Source organism: Protopterus annectens, chromosome 9.part0 (genome assembly GCF_019279795.1).
Source record: "Protopterus annectens isolate FY-2018-M chromosome 9.part0, PAN1.0, whole genome shotgun sequence".
Lineage (NCBI taxonomy): Eukaryota > Metazoa > Chordata > Ceratodontiformes > Protopteridae > Protopterus > Protopterus annectens.
This window is the reverse complement of record NC_056743.1, coordinates 1,942,931,778-1,942,951,990: the sequence shown is the minus strand read 5'-3', so window position 1 is coordinate 1,942,951,990 and position 20,213 is coordinate 1,942,931,778. Positions and strand designations below refer to the sequence as shown.

General features: G+C 45.0%; 1 protein-coding gene across 2 annotated transcripts in view; it reads left to right on the top strand.

The window, feature by feature from the left end:
- Positions 1-20,213, top strand: part of RNASEH2A (ribonuclease H2 subunit A) — an 859,137-nt gene that overhangs the window by 436,275 nt on the left and 402,649 nt on the right. The gene's annotated exons all lie outside the window — the stretch shown is intronic.

Sequence of the window (20,213 nt, the reverse complement as noted above, 5' to 3'; positions counted from 1 at the left end):
CTCTCACCAGAAGCAAAATGTTAGCACCAATCCCAAGAAGAGAAGCAGGCCATGGCATGTTTGGTGACCCACGGTCTTGTCCTAGATGATGCAAGGGTCTGCAGGCTTGTATCCTTTTTCTGGCAGATGCCTCTAATAGCAACCAGACCAATCAGGCACTTTAAGCACACGCGCACTCTACAATCAGAAAGAATCATGAATCAGTGCATTTCATCCTGTACTTTATTATATAGCAGTTCTAGACACTTTTTTTCTTTCTGCAAAGACATAGTTCTTACTGTTGTTATTTAGCTACCTTGTCTTCTTATGGACGGTGCAGTGGTAGTGTTGTTGCCTCACAGCAAGAGTTTCTCTGGTTTGATTATTGGCTGGAGTGCCCCGTATGTGTGGAGTCTGCATGTCTTCCCTGCGTTTGTGTGGGTTTTCTCTGGGTACTCCGGTTTCCTCCTACTTTACAAAGACATGTCTAGAGCATTTCTCCCTGGGCCTCCGCTGAAAATTGACTTTGTTCCGAGTCTGACTTTCCCAGTAAACAAATATTAGATAAATAAAATGTCCAGTACCACACAAGCTATGTGATATTATAGCCATGTTATGCAATTTTAAGATGCTCCTTTCTAAACATCGGTTCATTTTTTTTTTCCTGCTCAGGCCTATTGGTCATTTGCACTCAACAAAAGCAAGAATTAAGTGTCTTTTACCTTAGGCCTCCCCGTTAATAGGTCACCTGTCCAGTGTGACTAACCTAGTTTGCAAAGCCTTAAACAACCAAGTGGCTATTGCTTTGACACATTAGACGTCTGTTAATTCTGGTAAAGGCTTGCCATATTTTTGATAAAAAAATTTTATGCACTGTGAAAGCCAAAGAGAACAGATTAACTGGTACTTTGAAATACAGTTTCTTGGAAGAAAAGCAGTTGCAAAGTTGTGAATCATTTGTTGTGGATATAGATCTGTCCAAGTAAAATTGAAGTTCTCTGCACAACTGTGCGATGAAGTAGGTGTGTCCCATGGTTAGAGTAATTAGGAGAAAAACGGTCATTTCATTAGTATTGACTTCCTTTGTGTAAAGAAAGAATTAGTCCTTACGGACACGCACTTTGAAAAAATGAGGTATGGAAGGTTGAAACACAAGGCCTTCAACTGTTAAATCTTTTCATACCAGGTTTCTTTGTAGATGAGAGTATTTTTGTTTCAGATATATTAGCCTTTTGTAGAAAAATTAATCTTAAGCTATTTTTTGATCAGCAGGAACAGACTCAAAGATCAACTGAATTCAGATTCCTGAAATCCAACTTTAGTCCACCCATGGATAAACATGTGGCCATTTTTCAACATGCTGTCATTAAGGATTTACATCACCAATTAGGATCTTGGCACACCCTCAGACACAATCTGAATAGAATTGAGCAACAGGCGCTGATGGATCTTAGGGGCAATACTCATATTACCATTCTTCCAGCAGATAAAGGAGGGGCAATAGTAGTCATGGATTCCAGTTATTACTAGGCAGAGGGAATTAGACAAGTTTCTAACACTCACCATTATTTAAACATACCTACTGATCCCACTCCTAATTTTAAAAAGGAAATTGATGCTTTTTTACAATCAGCAGTAGAAGAAGGTATTATCAGTGACAAAACTAGAATTCTGTTGATAGTTAATGATCCTGCTAAACAATATTTGTATTTATTGCCCAAGCTCCACAAGTCTTATAATACACCACCAGGAAGACCAATTGTTTCAGGTATGGGCTCACTTACTGAGCCCCTGTCTGTCTTTCTGACACAATATTTGAAACCATTACTATCTTATGTCAGGGCTAGATTGCAAGACACCACTGAGTTTTTACAGATTGTTTCGGAATGCCAGTTAGAATCACACTGGTTGATGTGCACTTTAGATGTTAAATCCTTATATACATGTATCCCACATTGGGCAGGTTTGACAGCATTGGAATATTGGCTCAACAGAATTAACCTCTATGATCTGGGTTTCAACACCTTACTAACATGCATGGCAGAATAGGTTCTTACCAAGAACGTTTTTTTATTTTCAAAATCAATGTTATTGGCAGATTCAGGGCACTGCCATGGGAGCATCATTCACACCAATATATGCGGATCTATTCATGGGGTATGTTGAAGAACATATTATTTATAATGAACTTCACAATCTGTATTTGCCTGAGGTGGATATATGGAGACGCTACCTAGATGATTGTTGGCTCGTATGGAGAGGGGGTAGTGAGTATCTCATGGAATTTATAGAATACCTCAATGGTAACATATGGGGTGTTGAATTCACTGCAAGCTACAGCCTGCATGAAATTGTATTTTTGGATGTTCATTTATAAAGGGAACCAGATAACACTTTACGTACTACGGTTCACAAGAAATATCTCCAATACAATAGTTTATTACACGCTTCCAGTCTTCACCCTAAGCATATTATCAAAAATATTCCAAAATCACAGTTCATAAGAATAAAGAGAATATGTTCATCACAGGAGGATCTTGCCAATTGCCAAAATTACCTCTCCAATAGATTTTTGCAGAGGGGTTATGACAAATATAATATCAATTCAGCTTTACAATGGACTAAAAAGATATCTAGGGACAATCTCTTGACATACAAACCCAAAGTTAGTAATTCTAACCAGGATAAACTTAGGTTGGTTACTACCTTTGGCAGAAATACGGGACAACTCATGGATGTCATTGATCAGCACTGGAATATACTCGAAACCAACACATGGTTGGATGACTGGTTAGGGGATAGATGCCTTTTCTCTTATCGTAAAGGTAAAACTCTTGGGTCCTCTTTCTCTCACTACAAAATAATCACATATCATGATACTCATTTCAACAAACTACATTATCAGGGGAGAAACTGGTTGGATGTTACCCCTGTGGTCACTGTTCTTTTTGCCAATATATTTTTAAGACCAAAAATGTCACTAGTAAAAATACGGGACAACTGTATAATATCAGTTGTTTTGCAAATTGTGGTACGGCTTGGGTAATATATCTGGCCACATGCTCATGCCAAGCTTTCTATATAGGACAAACCTCCAGACAATTTAGAATCCGTATGTCCGAACATTTAGGGGATATTGGGAATGCCAGACCTACTAATGCTTTATATAGACATTGTTTGATCCATAAAACAGCCAAATTTTCCTTCACTGTTACTGACAAAATTTCAGGAAACGGATCTTTCAAAACTGGATGGCACAATTTACTTAACAATAAAGAAAAGAGATGGATTGTTAAGTTAGGTGGTCTTTTTCCACCAGGTCTAAATGACAAATTATAACATCTCTTGTTTGATTTATGCACAATACACTTTTCATAATGTATATTCTGAGTATGTTTGCTTTTCATTATTTGATTAGTTGTTTTTCAAACATCCTTATTTTTTATTTTTATTCTTATAACTTCTGTCACATGAAGTGATGTCAGGACTGCGTTGTTGGATTGACTATAAATAATAGCATCTGTTATGGTACTATTGTTTAACCACTGAGGAAAGCATTTTGCTGAAACTTGTCTGTTTTTTAATAAATTTCCTTGCTTTTGCCTTCCGGGTGCTGGTCTCCTTTTTTGTGCTATGTCATGTTTGTTTGGTCCATGCATCAGCCAAACTTGCTAGCCTAGATTTTCTGAACTGTTAAATCTTCCAAGAAAGAAATTTTAAATTTAACAGGAAACCGTCTCAAAGGGAGATAGTGAAGCTATTCCAGGACAAAGTACAGGTCTTAGGAATGGGCAAGAATCTAGTGAGGGGCCAAAGCTAGAAGGTACCCCTCAGAATGGTTTTACAGACTTTTGAGGGAAGCTAAAGAAACAGAATCGGCACCTTTTGTAAAAAAAAAAAAAAAAAAAAAAAAAAATTACGTATGGCTATAACTAACTCTTGAGTCAAACATCTGTGGCAGATACTCCATTACGGTAGGGTCTAGACCCCATTTATTGCTCCTGTCCCTACCGTTATGGAGTATCTGCCACAGATTTTTGACTCAAGAGTTAGTTGTAGTCATCTCAGCAGCCTGTAGGATACAAAGTACTGTGACACGGTTTTCAGACTTTCCATGTAGGTCATGTTTTGGAGGCCCTGAAGTTTCTTGGTGAGAAGCCTCTGTGGTCTTTCCAGCTTTTGCAGGTGTCTGGAGAGGTATATGCATAAGGGAGCATTGTACTCTTTTAGTGGTCTGATGAAGGTCGAATACAGAGGAACTATAACTTGGTCGTGGATGTAGTACCCTTACTTATGAGACGCACAAAGTAGAAGGCTTTCCTTACCACTGTGGAGACATGGTGAGATGCACAAAGTAGAAGGCTTTCCTTACCACTGTGGAGACATGGTGATTGAAGTTTAGATTGCTATCAACCTGTGTTCCCAAATCTTGCACCACTAGGTTTGAACTTATGGGGGGGGCTTCTATATGGTAATTGCAGGGACATCATCTTTGCCAAAGAGGATAATAATGCACTTTTTGCATTTCATTTTAGTCTGTGGCTTTGGCACCAATCCTTTATCTGTGTTAGCCCCTTTTGTAATATGCTAACATCGTTTGGGGACACGCTGATTGCGCCCAGTTTTCAATCATCAGTGAACTTGGTAAGCCACAGGCCATTTACTTTCACCTGGACTTCCGAGAAATAGATTCCAAACAGTAGAGAGCCCAGCACAGATCCTTGTGGTATGCCACTGGTTACTGGTGTGCTGGTAGCGGTAGAATCCCCAACTGTGACAGAATGTGTTCTGTCTGTGAGCCAGTTGGGTAGTGATCTAGTGACGTATGGGTTAATCCCCAGCTGGGAGAGTTTCTGAATGATACCTGAGTGGGGGATTGTGTCAAAAACCTTGGCTAAGTCAAGAAAGGCAGTATATTCTGTTTTGCTTTCATTTAGGGTTTTGGTGACTTTCTCAGACGTCCACCAGGTTCAATAAGCATGATCTACCCTTAACAAAGCCAAACTGGGTTGGGGCAAGAGTTTGAAGGTCGCCCATGTCCTTGTTGATAAGGTCCATGATGATTGTTTCCATGGCCTTGCAGCTAAGGGTGGTTAAGCTTGTGGGTCTAGTTCTCAGGGTCGGTTGTTAATGGATCCCCTTTGTGCAGGAGAATTACTGTTGCTGTTCTCCACTCTGCTGGAACAAAACCAGAGCTCAGTCTGAGGTTCAACAGAGTGCCAAGTGGTTTCACTAGGTCTTGTTTTGGATTGTTTAAGCAGCTTGGGATGTTATCTGGTCCCACAGGGGCCGTGTTTTGGCCTCGAAGAGTGCAGATAGAGGACTGGTGTCAGTTATGCTTTGGGTATGGCTGGTGTGGACGGGGGGGGGGGTGAAGTTTGCTCCAGACAGTCCAGTATAAGTTTGGCATGTAGTCGGGTGTTCTGTTTTAGATTTCAGATGTAGATAAAGAATGCCTTATGATTTATTTTTAGCTTTGTAACTAGCTTTAGAGGACTTTATAAGACATCTGATTTGCTTATTCAAGCTGTGGAAGGTATTCTTCTGCTGAGTAAGTTTTCTCTTTTTCATAGACATCATTTTCTTCCTTCTGTTGTATAACCTGTTTTAAATACTTGAGGTCCACCATTGTGACCTGTTTTTTCAGGCATACCTGGTTTTGATCCGGTCAGGTACAGCTGAGTCTATACAGTTGTTGTACAGGGCATTTGTGTACTCCTCTGCATAGGAGTCATTGTTGGCTGTGTTAGCAGGGGTTTGAAACTTTTTATAACATCATCTAGTAGGATGTAGTTTGCTTTGGAGAAATTTTTCAGTTTTTTTGTTTTTGCTCCTGCGGGAGTGTCTGGTCTGATCGTTACTTTGAATGGGACAGTTTTATCCTTAAGAGGGAGGGCAGCACACAGTGGGTATTGCAGTGACCCTTCATGTTGGCGAGTACTAACTCTAGGACACTTGAGCCCCTTGTGGGGCTGTTCCAGGGTATTTGTATTGACAAAGTCCAGGAACCTTAGGGTGAGCATGTTTGTGCTTGTGCATGTCACCCAGTCGATGAAAGAATGGTTGAAGTCCCCCATCACCAAAGTGCTTGGCTGTATACTGAGTGACTCTAGCAAGTCCAGGAAGGCAGTGTGCTTCTCTTGTTCATTGTGAGATAGGGTGTTTTACCTATAGTTAGTTCATACCTTTTCTGCTTGTTTTAGTGAGGTTAGTTAGGGTATACTTTTAATATGGATAAGGGTTTTAAAAATGTTGCTTGTGGGCACAAGTTACCATCTCAAGACACGCACAATAAGTGTGTATATTGTTGGGGATTGCCAATCTGGACTCCTCCTGTTCAAAGGTTCCATGACCTTCGGGTGCCTTGGGAGCTGCATTGGCTCTGACCCCTCAGAGCTGATCTCTCTCAGTGCCAACTACAAGCAAGGCATTGTTTCTGGCTACAAGTCTTTCAAGCCCCCTCTTAGTTAAAGGAGCTACATCGGGTCGGGTAGCTTCCCCCTTCTTACCGTCCTCGCCTTCCTCACCCTCGTTTCCAGATCTCCCCACTTCGGGTCTGGCAGCCAGGTTCCTCATGATCTAAGTGACCCTCCAAGCCCCTGTCGGTGGCTTTGTTCACCTGGTCATCGAGGTTGATGGGCAAGTATCAAAGCTTCTGGAGCAGCTGATGACGTCCTTTTTGCAGACTTGGATATAATTAAGGGTTATCCCTTCGAGTTTGGGACCAGTTTTTGGAACTTCGGCAACATTTCTGTTTCCTCCCTTAACCCTTTTGGATTCGAGGTCATTGCGCCTGGCTGCATTCCTATCCTTAGTGTTGGATCTGATGGCTTAGCCATCTTTGGCTACGGCTCCCTCCTTGGTCTCATTGACTCTAAGTACTTCGGGGCTGACTGGACCTTCGGGCCAGTGATGTCGAGGCTGGTGCTTCTGGGTTGGGGTTGATGGGTCCAGCTTAGGGCATGCCCCTCCTGCTTGGAGCTTTGACATTTGACAGTTTGACTCTGGTCTTGACATCAGAGTGAGGCATAGCTTCCTTTGACTTGGGTGCTTCTGTAGTGTCTTTGGGTACTGGTACCCTTCCTGTCAGGTGGCCAGTGTCTGCTTCTGCCTTCAACATTATGGAGAGGATGCTGTCCTCCAAGGAGAGAGTTCTGGTTTCCATAGCCTTTGTTTCATCCCCTTTCTCATCTGTCCGTGCAACCTGTCATCAGTCTGTTCTTGGACAGCCTGTGTTAGTTGGTCTCCAATCTGCTGCCATGGCTGAGCTTCCTGCTTCTTCCCCTCCCCTCCAGCGTCACCGGAGCGGGATGTCACAGGTAAGAGACAGTGTAAGAACCACCATCTCAATTCCATGGAGTGGTCTGTAATGGAGGATACAAACCTCGAGGAAGGAGGGGGGTCACCTAAGTCTGTGCGTGACACCTCTTCTGGTTTCTGGTGATTTCTTAGAACTTCTTTGCCAATACAAGGGCTGGGACACTGAAGCCCACTCTCCAGAAGAGTCAGTATTTTTGGAGGCCTTCTGTGTGGGCCCATCCAGACGTGTTGATAGACTTGGTGTCTTGGAGGGCAAGGAAGGAGCCTGATATGGTGGAGCTTATTTGTAAGAAGCCCACCAGAATTCTTGCTCCTCCCAAAGACTGACCTCATTGGAGTAAGGGCCAAGCCGTGGATGCAGTTGTGGCGGCAACGGCTACTGAAAAGGAAATCTCTGAGAAGAGTTCCTCAGTCAATCCCCCAAGCAGAGAATCTCAGGCTTTGGACTGTTTAGGGAAGCGCTTGTATGCCTCAGCCACATTTGCTTTGAGGGCTGTTAATTATTTATCACATTTGACTACACTCCAAAGTGATATAGTGTCTGAAGTGTTGAGGAATTTTAAGACCCAGTAGTCTCCAGAGATTCAAAAGACGCTGGACACTCTGTTATCTACCCTGCTGTCTATCATCAACATTTCCATGAGGCTTATTTCCAATGCAGCCAATGGAGGCTCCAGAGTGGCTGGCTCTGGCTTTGCCATGCATTGCCATGCTGGGGTCCAATTATGTAACTTTGTGGATTGCTTCAGGGTGTCCTTTTTATTAATGCCCCAGCTGATGGCTCTTCCTTGAATGCCCCAGTTGATGGCTCTTCCTTGTTTGGGCCAGAAATTAAAGATGGTCTTTACTAGGAGTGATCAGGAAGGGAAGACACTGACTGCTGCATGGGTGCATTTTGTTACCCCTCAGTGAACCTTTCAAGGAATCAGAAGGGGAGGCAAAACTTTTTTTTCTTTTTAAGAAAGTTGCATCAGTCTTTCCAGGATGCTTCTTCATAGAGTTCCTCCTGAGGCCAGGGGAACCATAATGGATGCTGCCTGTGGAGCAGGGGCAGTCTGCAGAGTCAGAGTTTCCTTGGAGCCTTCTCCAGTGGGCCCTTTCAGCAGCCCTGGAGGCAGTCTGGGATCGCTTGTCTCTTTACCCAGAAGCTTGGGAGGCCATCCCCTGAGATGCCTGGGAGTTGATTGTTATATCCAGAGGCTATACCATTCACTTTTTAGAAATTCCAAGGTTCTGTTAACATCTCTCAGACATTCCACCCTGTCAGGGACTGCAGGCAGCGTTACAGATTCAAAAGCTGCTGGCAAATCGAGTCATCCAAGAGGTCCTACCAGACCATTGAGGTCCCGGGGTCTACTTAATGTTGTTTTTTGTAACAAAGAAGAACAAGGACCTCAGGCCTGTTAGGGATTTAAGCAAACTGAATCCCTTTGTGAAACAGATCAAATTCCAGATGGACACTGTGCAGTCTATTCTACTTCTGCTGAGGAAGGATGACTAGATGTGCTCGATGGACCTCAAGGACACCTACCATCATATCAAAATAGAGAGGCACTCCAGGAGGTTTCTGCACTTAAGTCTGGGAGCCAGTCACTACCAAATCAGGGTCCTGCCTTTCACTTTCACCACCACCACCCAGGTGTTCACCAAGAACATAGCAATGGTCACAGCCTGGCTTCGGCTGCAGGGTTTCCAGGTCTTCCCTTACCTGGGTGATTGGCTCCTTACTGCCCTCACAAGAGCATCAGTTGTCATAGCCAGGGACACCTTACTCCATTTGTGACTGTGACGACCCACCACTGGACCAGTAATCAAGGAGCCTCAATCCTAACCACTGGCAATAGTGGGGGGGGTGTACACTGGGAGGATGACAAGTACACACACTGTATTTCCAGATGCAGCTCTCTGCATCAAGTGCAATTTCCCTTAGGAGCACACAGAGGCCACAGTCAGTCCAGAGCTGGTTTCTCCCTCTTTCTCCAGATCACCAGTAAGGCTCCCCACTGGCACAGCAACAGCGGTGAGATCTCAGCTGAGTGGCCAAGCCAAGACCTCCAGCACCCCCTCTGTCCAGCCAGTGCTTCGTGTCCCTGTCCAAGTAGCTGACACACACACACACACACACACACACACACACACACACACACACACACACACACCACACACACACCTGGGAAAGACTGACACAGGCCCCTTTTGCCCAGACTATAAGGTAGTTTTTACTGTCACCAGTCAGCTCATCATCAGCTACTTAAAGGCCCGTAACAAAGGGTGTCCAATCTGTGTAATATTAATATTAATACTAATACAAATGGTAGTTTGACCAAGAGCACGGCTATTAGGAGTGGCCCACTCAGTGTCACCAAATAAATATGCAAGTACTCTCAAAACTTATCTCTAGACAGATCAGTCACAATGAAAGGTTAAATATAAATAATAAAACAACAAGAAAATACTCTGTATATATTAAAGTGACATCTGAGTTCAAAACCACAGGAAATGTTTGAAACAACATTGTAGGACAGTCTCAAATAAATAAAGATAATGTCTAAACTAAGCTTCACTATATTCCTGACTGAATCTAAGAGAATTACTATACTCTGGAAACTTAACTTGCAGAGCAAGGCAGATGTGGCGAATGGTTCTTGTCCAGGTCCAGGTCCAAGACAGAATACAGAATGGCCTGTCTCTCTCAGTTCTCAAATTAATATCCGAAATATTACTGCTGGAATAGCAGTCACCAGCTGAAAGCCCCCACTGCTGGGAGCTGGCTGTATTTAGCATCTATCTGTAAAAATACATAGACAAAGTCTTCTGCTAAGATCTTTGGCAGATGCTGGAAGTCCTAAAACAATTACATTCCTCCACATTTCAAGACTAGTAATTAGTCCACCCTAAGAACAGTACCGAAAGCGTCCTAGTACAGACATTACGTCTCTCGCCTAGCCTATAAAGTAATTTAATTTCAGCTATTTTTGTGAAGTTAACCTCCTGTATTCCAATTTCCACTGTATTCCAATTTCCACTGTTAAAATATATACATTTAAACAGTTACAGTAGTGCATGTACATTTCTGCTCTTTTCCCGCAGGGCACATTGTGGTTACATTTTAAGCACAAGCACTTTATAAAATACTTTTTAGCACACGTCTGTACAGACCAGTTGGATAAACAAATGGCATACAGTTGTAACACAAGCATCCTGTATAAATCATGTTGATATTCAGAAATGACAATTATTTACAAAATTCCAGATAGCTGTGCTGACAGTATCTCCCTTTGTCTTTTGTCACCCCCCCCCCCCAAATACTCAAGCTAGTTTTTCAAGTGACCCTTGAGAAATGTTGCTCGAGAGGGATGAGCCTATCTGGGAATACATTACCCCATACCCTGTCTTGAGAGCCCATCTGTGTTAGCATTGCTAACCCCACTATGATGCTGCACTGTCATGCAGTGAATATAAAAAGTGTACACACCCCTGTTAAAATGCCATTTTTTTGTGATATAAAAATATGAGACCACAATAAATAATTTCAAAACTTTTCCCCGCTTTAATGTGACCTATAGCGTGTGCAATTCAATTGAAAAACAAATCTGTTAGGGGAAAAATATAAAAAATAAAAAACGTACAATAAGCTGGTTGCGTAAATGTGCACACCCTTAAACTAATACTTTGTTGAAAACACTTTTTGATTTAATTACAGCATTCAGTCTTCTTTGGTACACACCTGCCATCAGTTAGAGAGACACTGCTTAACTCCAAATAAAGTTCAGCTGTCCTTGTAGGATTTTCCTGACGTTTACTCAGTTGCCTGCTAGAGCAAAAGCCATGGTTCGCAGAGAGCTTACAAAGCATCAAAGGGATCTCATTGTTGAAAGCTATCAGTCAGGAGAAGGGTACAAAAAAATTTCCACAGCATTGGATATACCATGGAACACAGTGAAGACAGTCATCAAAAAGTGGAGAAAATATAGGACAACAGTGACTTTGCAAAGAACTGGACGTCCTTCTAAAATTGATGAAAAGACAAAACTGGTTAGGGAGGCTGCCAAGAGGCATACAGCAACATTGAAGGAGCTGCAGGAATTTCTGGCAAGTACTGGTTGTGTACTACATGTGACAACAATCTCCCGTATTCTCCATATGTCTGGACTATGGGGTGGGGTTGAAAGACGGAAGCCTTTTCTTACACAGAAAAACATCCAGGCCCACCTACAATTTGCAAAACAATACATCAAGTCTCCCAAAAGCATGTGGGGAAAATGTGTTATGGTCTGTTGAGACCAAGGTTGAACTTTTTGGCCGCAATTCCAAAAGGTAAGTTTAGTGGAAAAACACTTCACATCACCAAAAAAACACCATCCCCACAGTGAAGCATGTTGGTGGCAGTATAATGCTTTGGGGTTGCTTTTCAGCTGGAACTGGGGCTTTAGTCAAGGTGGAGGGAATTATGAACAGTTCCAAATACCAGTCACTTTTGGCCCAGAATCTTCAGGCGTCTGCTAGAAAGCTGAAAATTAAGAGGAATTTCACCTTTCAACACGACAATGATCCCAAGCATGCATCCAAATCAACAAAAGGATGGCTTTACCAGAAGAAAATTAAAAGTTTTGGAATGGCCCAGCCAGAGCCCAGACCTAAATCCAATAGAAAATCTGTGGGGTAACCTGAAGAGGGCTGTGCACAAGAGATGCCCTCGCAATCTGACAGATTTTGAGCACTTTTTCAAGGAAGAGTGGGCAAATATTGCCAAGTCAAGATGAAAAGTGTGCTATGCTGATAGACTCCTACCCAAGAAGACTGAATGTTGTAATTTAAATCAAAAGGTGCTTCATCAAAATATTAGTTTAAGGGTGTGCACACTTAAGCAACCAGCTTATTGTAGGTTTTTTATTTTTTATATTTTTCCCCGTAACAGATTTGTTTGTTTTTCAATTGAATTATACAGGTTATATAGGTCACATTAAAGGTGGGAAAAGTTTTGAAATGATTTATTGTGGTCTCATTTTCTTGTATCACAAAATCCTGGCATTTTAACAGAGGTGTGTACACTTTTTTATATCACTTAGTAGCTTAGCATTTTGTTGGCTGGCTCGATGTAGCCATGTTAAGGGGTTGTGGTCTGTAACTACAGTGAATTTCCTTGCATGCAGATAAGGCTGAAGTTTCTGCAGTGCCCACACTATGGCTAGACGTTCCTTTTCTACAGCTGCATAGCATTCCTCCCTGGGTTGAGCCTACAGCTGAGATATACCACTGGGTGCTCTTCTCCCTTTTTGGAAACCCAGCTGAGTACAGTCCGCACCCCATGGTTTGAAACCTCCACCTACACAACAAATTATTTGCTTTAATCTGGACTGGCTAACACAGGGGCTCCTCCCAAAGCTTCTTTAAGCTTTTGGAATGCGTGCTCACCTACTGGGGTCCACATTACCTTCTCTGGCCTGTTTTTTACCTTGTCAGGTATGTGAGGGGAGCAGCTATGGTACTATAATTGGGGACAAACTTTCTGTAGTACCCTGCTGTCCCCAAGAGTGTCTTCACCTACTTTTTGGTAACAGGGGCAGGTCATGCCTGAATTGCTTCCACTTTGGCAGGTTTTGGTCTGATCTTACCACTCCCCACTCTATGTCCCAGGTAGGAGACCTCTGCCATACCCACCTGACATTTGATGGACTTAATGGTCAACCCTGCCCTCTGTGGTCTGCCTAGCATCTCCCTAACATGCTGAAGGTGTTCTTGCCAGGAATGTCTGTAGATGGAAATATCATCAGCAAGGGTGAAATCTTCTGCTCCTGCTAGGATATGATCTACCAGCCTCTGGAAAGTTGCTGGGGCATTTTTCATCCCAAAGGGCATTATTGTGAACTTGTACAAGGCAAAAGGAGTCAAAGGATGACCTCTCTCTAGCATTGGAAGTCAAGGGCACCTGCCAGTAGCTCTTGGTAAGATCAGTAGAGGTAAGATACTTAGCCCCACCCAGCTGCTCTAGGGCTTCATCTGTCCTAGGCATGAGGTAAGCATCTGACTGTGTGACCGTTTAATTTCCTGTAATCCACACAGAACCTGGTGCTGCTATCCTTCTTTGGTACTAGCACCACTGAGGAGGCCCAGGGACTGCTGGACTCCTGGATTACTCCTAGTTCCAATATTTCCTGTATCTCCTCCCTCAGAGTCTGCTTCTCACAGGCACCCTATAAGGGGCCTGCTTAATAGGCCTTTGGGGTCCTGTATCCACTTGGTGCTGCACCAGGTAGACGCACCCTGGTTTCCCAGTGAACATGCCTCCAAACTTCTGTAACTCTGTTTGGATTTCTCGAACCTGGGTAGGGGATAGCTGCTGGGACATTGTGCACCCCTTCCATTGCTACCCCTACCACCTCAGTGGAAGAGGTAGCAATGTCCCAGCAGCTATCCCTTCCACTGAGGTGTCAGTCTGAGCCTCACTGAGGAGATTAGTCACCAGATCCCCCTCAGACTCCTCCATAATAAAAGAAGAAGAAATTATTCTGTATATATTCACAGTGACATCAAAGTTCAAAACCACAATAAATATTTAAAATAACATTGCAGGACAATCTCAAATAAATATACAAAAATATCTAAACTAAGTTTCACTATATTCCTGACTGAATCTAAGAGAATTACTATACCCTAGAAACTTAACTTGCAGAGCCAGGCAGATGTGGTGAATGGTTCTTGTCAGGTCCAAGACAGAATACTCTGTCTCTCTCAGGGAGTTCTTTGATTAATATCTGAAATATTACTGCTGGGATAGCTTGCAGAATGCCATCCATTTCTTGTCATCTGACTTTAGTCCTCAAATGAAACCCGCACTGCTGGGCGCTGGCAGTATTTAGCATCTACCTATGAAAATACACAGACAAAGGTTTCTTCTCAGATCTTTGCAGATGCTGGAAGTCCTAAAACAGTTACATTCCTCCATATTTCAAGACTAGTAATTAGTCTTCCCTAAAGACAATACAGAAAGCTCCCTAGTACAGACATTATGTATCCGTCCTAGCCTATAAAGTAATTTCATTTCCGCTATTTTTCTGAAGTTAACCTCCTGTATTCCAGTTTCCATTGTTAAAATATGTATACATTTAAACAGTTACAATATTGCATGTACATTTCTGTTCTCTTCCTGCAGGACACACTGTGGCTACATTTTAAGCACAAGCACTTTATAAAATACCTTTTTAACACACGTCTGTATAGACCAGTTTGATATAGATATGACATACAGTTGTAATACAGTTGTAACACAAGCATCCTATAGAAATCGTGTTACTATTCACAAATGACATGTAATTATTTACAACATTTCAGATAGCTGTGCTGGCAGTATCTCCCTTTGTCACAGTAACCACTTAGGGATTACAGTCAGTTACCCAAAGTCAAGTCTACAACCTGTTCAGACATTAAGAGTTCATAGGTTGCCACTTTGATACTGTCAGTTAAATTGCCAGGCTCCAGATTGATCAACCTTTGATCTTGGACAGTGTCAATTCTTGCACTTTGCAAGAGCTGGAGGGTTTGAATCTTCTGCTACACCATGTGGCAGTTTTATTAGGGTTGGTCCTTTTAGCCAGATATCATGTGAGGTCTCTGCAGTGGACCCTGGCGGCAGAGTGGTCATTTTTGACTCGTTCAGTGGATGTTCCAGTAAGATTGAGAAAAGTATGTCGCAATCAAATTCAGTGGTGGTTGCAGTCTCTCTTGTTGACCAACAGGAGACTGTTTGTCCTTTTGCTTCCATCAGCCACGGTCATCATGGATGCCTCCTTTCTTGGGTGGATGGGACATTTTGTGGGGAGGACGGTTCAACATCCTGGTCTTCTGTGGAAGCCAACATCCACATCAGTGTTCTGGAGATGAGGGCTGTCGTCCTTTCATTGCAGGCATTTCAGGACATCCTTCCCAACGATGTGATTTCAGTACAGGTGGACAATGTGTTGGTTGTCTTGTATCTCAGCAAGCGGGGGGGGGGGCAGATTCTTAATAAAAACACTCAGTCTCATAAACAAAAAAACACAAGTAGCAAGCTTCACATAGGCAAAATCGCATAAGGTTTCCTCACCACTTTATTTGGTACCTTGGACTTTCCCCTTCAACGAAGAATTACATCCTAGTGCTCCATTTCTTTATATCCCATTCAATATAAACTCCTTTAACAATTATTTAAAGGCATATGCATCACTTAATTTCATTTAAACACATTCTTATAGATTAAATACATTCAAAATTACAATTTATGATGTCAGGTTACTATCAAGTGCATCACTATAACTGTACATTTTAACACTTTTTCATATATACATATATATATATATATTAAATACATTATAATGTCAAATTACTATCAATATTCATTCCTCTAGGTTGCAAATTTATAATACATCTACATTCCAACTTATCTAAATCATCTTTAAAACTTCCCCCATCTTTAAAAAATGGTCGAGCCAAAACACTATAAAACAAACTGACAATCTGAAGTAGTTACTTCATTTGCTCTGCAACCTGTGGGTATCGGATCCGACTTCGGATCCGAGCTGGCAGCTTACCAAGCTCCAAGATCCGAGCTCCTAGCTCCTCCCCCCTACCCATAATCCCTGCTACCAACCACATTACCTCAGATCGTTTTTTGCCACGGCTGAAGAAGCTTTACTTTTGAAGAGCTCCTGGCTGGGTGAGATCGTTTTCAATCTTTTTTCAACAAAAAAACATCGAAATCGAGTGTGTGTGATAGTAAAACCTTCTACCCCCTTGTTTGTTAGTTTTCTAAAATTTTACTGGTACAGTAGTTAGTTTCTTGTCACTCCCCCTCCCTCCTTAGCGTTTGGGTGTGTGTGTGAGTGCTTCAACATGGCGGAAGGGCCTAAGGCCATTTTTTCCAAATGTACTGAGTGTGGCCACAAGCTTTCCCCAGCTGATGGCCACACTCAGTGCGTTTTGTGTCTGGGGGCAGCCCATCTCTCAAGAGGCCTGCCCGATATGTGCGGCCTTTAACCCCTGGGCACTTCGGGATAGGAAGAACAAGCTGATCCTGGCGGGAAAGCTCCCCCAGGAGTCAGCTTCTTCTTCCTCTCCTGTTCGGGCTCCGGCTGCATCAGCGACCTTGGCGCCCTCTGTTCCCTCAGCTCTACCGGGGACTCAACCTCCCACTTCGGGTTTGAGCTCTGGGGAAACTAGTGCCTCCTCAACAAAGGAGAAGAGGCACCAAGGATAAGGAGGGACATAGGTCCCATAAAAGGTGGACCGAGTCTCAGCCCTCGGCTCTGCCAGCTAAAACAACTAAGTCTCCTTCGGGGGTCTCCGGATCCTTCTCCTTTCGGCTCCGTTCGCCTAGCTTCTCGCCGGAGGAGGAAGATCGGTCTCCCTCGAGGTCGTCGAGGCGGCCCTCCTGGCCCGCCTCGACCTCTTCCAGGTCAACAAAAAGCATCTCCGAAGCGGATATGGATCGGATGATGCGTCGGTTCTTACAGACCCAAATGCAGATGGGGGTGCTCTTGCCTCCCCTCTGGGGAGCGCCCCATGTTTGCCCTGATCACTCCTTCTCAGACTCGTTTTCGGATCTCGGAGTCATCTGATCCGTGCCCATTCGGACCCAGGGAATTGGTGCTGATAGTGCTGGTCTCTTCGACACCGACAATGCCCTCGAGCTTGTCGGATCCGAGCTCTCGGGGCCGATTGCTGAGCATCAGATCCGAGGGAGTTGTTGTATTTTCGGGGCTGTTGGGTTCAGAGCGCACCTCTCTCTCGGCGCCGACTGCTTTGGCTCCGACCCCGATCCCTTCCTTGGAGCCGAGGAGATTGCTCTCAGAGGCTGGCGAGGGTGAATCTCCTTCGGCTTTTGAGGTAGTGGAGAGGGTAGTGTCGAGATCCTCCAGATCCCTGGTTCGGGCTGTGGATCCATCCGTACCCCCACTGTATGAGGGTCTGTCTTCCATCATCCGACCATCGGGACAGCCTGCCCAAGCCCTCCAGCTAGTTCCTGTTGAGGAACAACAACCTGTGGACGAGCCCTCTTCGGATAGCCCCACCGAGGAGGTTCCTCGGAAACGTTGGTGTAAAAGGAGGCACCTGGACTCCCCCGAGTCCGTTACCACTGACACGGACTTAGATGATAGGGAGGGTTCCCCAAGGTCACCCCCTGAAGATGTCTCCTTTGGAGACATCATGGAAATGTTGCGTATTAGAGGGGGGTGGTCTGCCCAAAAACCTTCCCTTGATGAATCCGTGTTCCTGGAGGCGTTTGAGGCAGGCCCATCTACTTCTTGGGTGTCCCCTCCGGCCGACCCCCTGGTGGACTTAATTACCACCAGGGCGTGGAAGGAGCCCGACACCGTGGAGCCAATACCTAGGCGTCCTGACAAAATATTCAGCCCCCCCACAGATAGGCAATCGTGGGCCAAAGGATCCCCTGTTGATGCCATGTTGGTGGCGGCGGCCACCAAGAAAGAACTCGCTCAGGAGAGTTCTCTGGTCCACCCGCCAGATAAAGAATCTCGAGCGTTGGACCGGATTGGGAAGCGGATGTTTGCTTCAGCGACCTTTTCTATAAGGGCGCTGAACTATATGGCACATACCATCAGGCTACAGCGAGACTTGATCAAGGAATACGCTGCAGCCCCCCAGAGACAATGTCGGTCGGAGACAGGAATGTGTTTATGACACGAATGGCCACTCTGAAATCCATCTCCAATACGTCTATGCGGCTCCTCTCTCATGCTTCGGAGGGAGCCGCTAGAGCCAGCGGAGCAGGGGTCGTCTTACGACATCACGCCTGGCTCCGTCTTTGCGACTTCGCGGATCCCTTCAAGGCGTCCTTCGCGAACGTCCCCTTTGACGGTTCTGCTCTTTTCGGCAAGACCGTTCGCGATACGCTGGTCCAAAGCGAAAAGGACGGGAAGACGCTGTCTGCTGTCGGAGTCCGCTTCTCTAGTCCCCAAAGATCCTTCTCCAGGAATCAAGACGGGACAAAAGAAGCTGTGGTTCCGCAAGTCTCAGCAATCCCAGCCAGCTGCGGACCACTCGTCGTCTAGAGGCAGAGGAGGACAAGGTGGATGCCGGCCCAGAGGCAGAGGGGGGGCCGCGTAATTTCGGGTTTAGAGAACCTTTCTCGGACAGACCCGCGCAACAGCCTTGAGGGCTTGCCCGACTGTCCCTCTCTGGAGGCAGTCGGGGGGCAGTTGACGGAGCACCTGTCAAACTGGGAGTCCCTTACAATGGATCGATGGGTGCTCCGTATCATTTCCAGAGTTTACTTCATTCCTTTCCTAAATCTTCCCCCCAAAAACCAGACACCTCCCCGATGTACCACCCAATCAGAGGGAGGAGGCGGCTTTAGAAATTTTAAAGCTGCTAAGAAAAAGAGCCATCCAGCCCGTCCCCCTAGATCAGTCCGGATTGGGTTATTACTCAAGGTTCTTTTTGGTGCCAAAGAAAACAGGGGACCTCAGACCCATCTTAGACCTTTCCGCTCTGAACCTCTGTTTATACCCAAGGAAAAGTTCCGGATGGTTACTCTTCAGTCTATCCTCCCCTTTTTGCGGGAGAACGACTGGATGTGCTCCATAGACCTCAAGGATGCGTACTACCACATTTTAATGGACAGACGATCCAGGAGGTTTCTCCGCTTCCGGCTCGGAGCCAGTCATTATCAATTCAGGGTTCTTCCATTCAGCCTCACTTCAGCCCCCAGAGTGTTCACCAAAGTCATGGTGGTGGTTGCTGCCCACCTGAGACTTCAGGGCATTCAGGTCTTCCCGTACCTAGACGACTGGCTCCTTACCGCGACCAACAGGCATCAGCTCTCAGTAGCGAGAGATTATGCACTGACTCTAGCCCACAACCTAGGCATTTCAGTAAACCTGCAGAAGTCCTGCCTGTGCCCCACTCAAGCCCTGGAATTCATAGGGGCCAGGTTGGATACCCGAATCTCTCGTGCTACCCTAACATCAGTCAGACTGAACGTCTTGTCTTATCAGGTGTTAGCCCTTCTACGGAATCCTTCTCCAGCGGAGTTAATCCTGAGGGCACTAGGGTCTATGGCAGCCACGATCGGTCTTTCCCTCCATGCCCGCCTGCGAATGCGGATATTGCAATGGACCCTTCAAGTACAATGGTCCCTCTTGTTCCACCCGTCGAACACGCCCATACCGCTGAGCAGAGTTTGCAGGGACTCCCTCCTTTGGTGGTTGCATGCGCGGACTCAGAGAAGGGAGGCCCTTTGTGATCCCCCCGGTCGAAGCCACGTTGACCACGGACGCTTCTCGCCTCAGGTGGGGGGGGCATTGTTCAGGCAGATCCGTTCAAGGCACGTGGACTCCCCTAGAGACCGCATTGCATATCAATGTCCTGGAGATGAGGGCGGCGCTTTTGGCGTTGCAAGCCCTCCACGACCTTCTTCCCCTAGGGACTATTGCGATCCAGACAGACAACATGTCTGTAGTCTGGTACATAAACAAACAGGGAGGAACCAGATCTTACCCCCTGTGTCGAGAGGCCATGAGAGTTTGGGAATGGGCGATCTCCACCAATCGCTTTCTGGTAGCAATGCACATCCCGGGACTATCCAACATCTCATCCCGCTGATTGCCCAGCACCCAACCTGGTCAGCCTCAAGCTTGCGGCTTGGCTGATCCAGTTCCATTAATGGCTAGGACTCCCGGTATCTCATCTCCCATTAAGGTCATTCTGGTTGCGGCTCATAAGCCATCTACCAGAAAACTTTACAACAGTAAGTGGAAACGTTTTTCCATTTGGGCAGAAGATAAGGGCTTGGACCCATTTACTGTCCCTATCCCGACCATCCTAGACTTCCTCTCATTAATCTTTCATCAGAGAGCAAGCGCTTCTACGGTTAAGGTACAATTGGCGGCCATCTCCCATTTTCATGTGGGTGATGG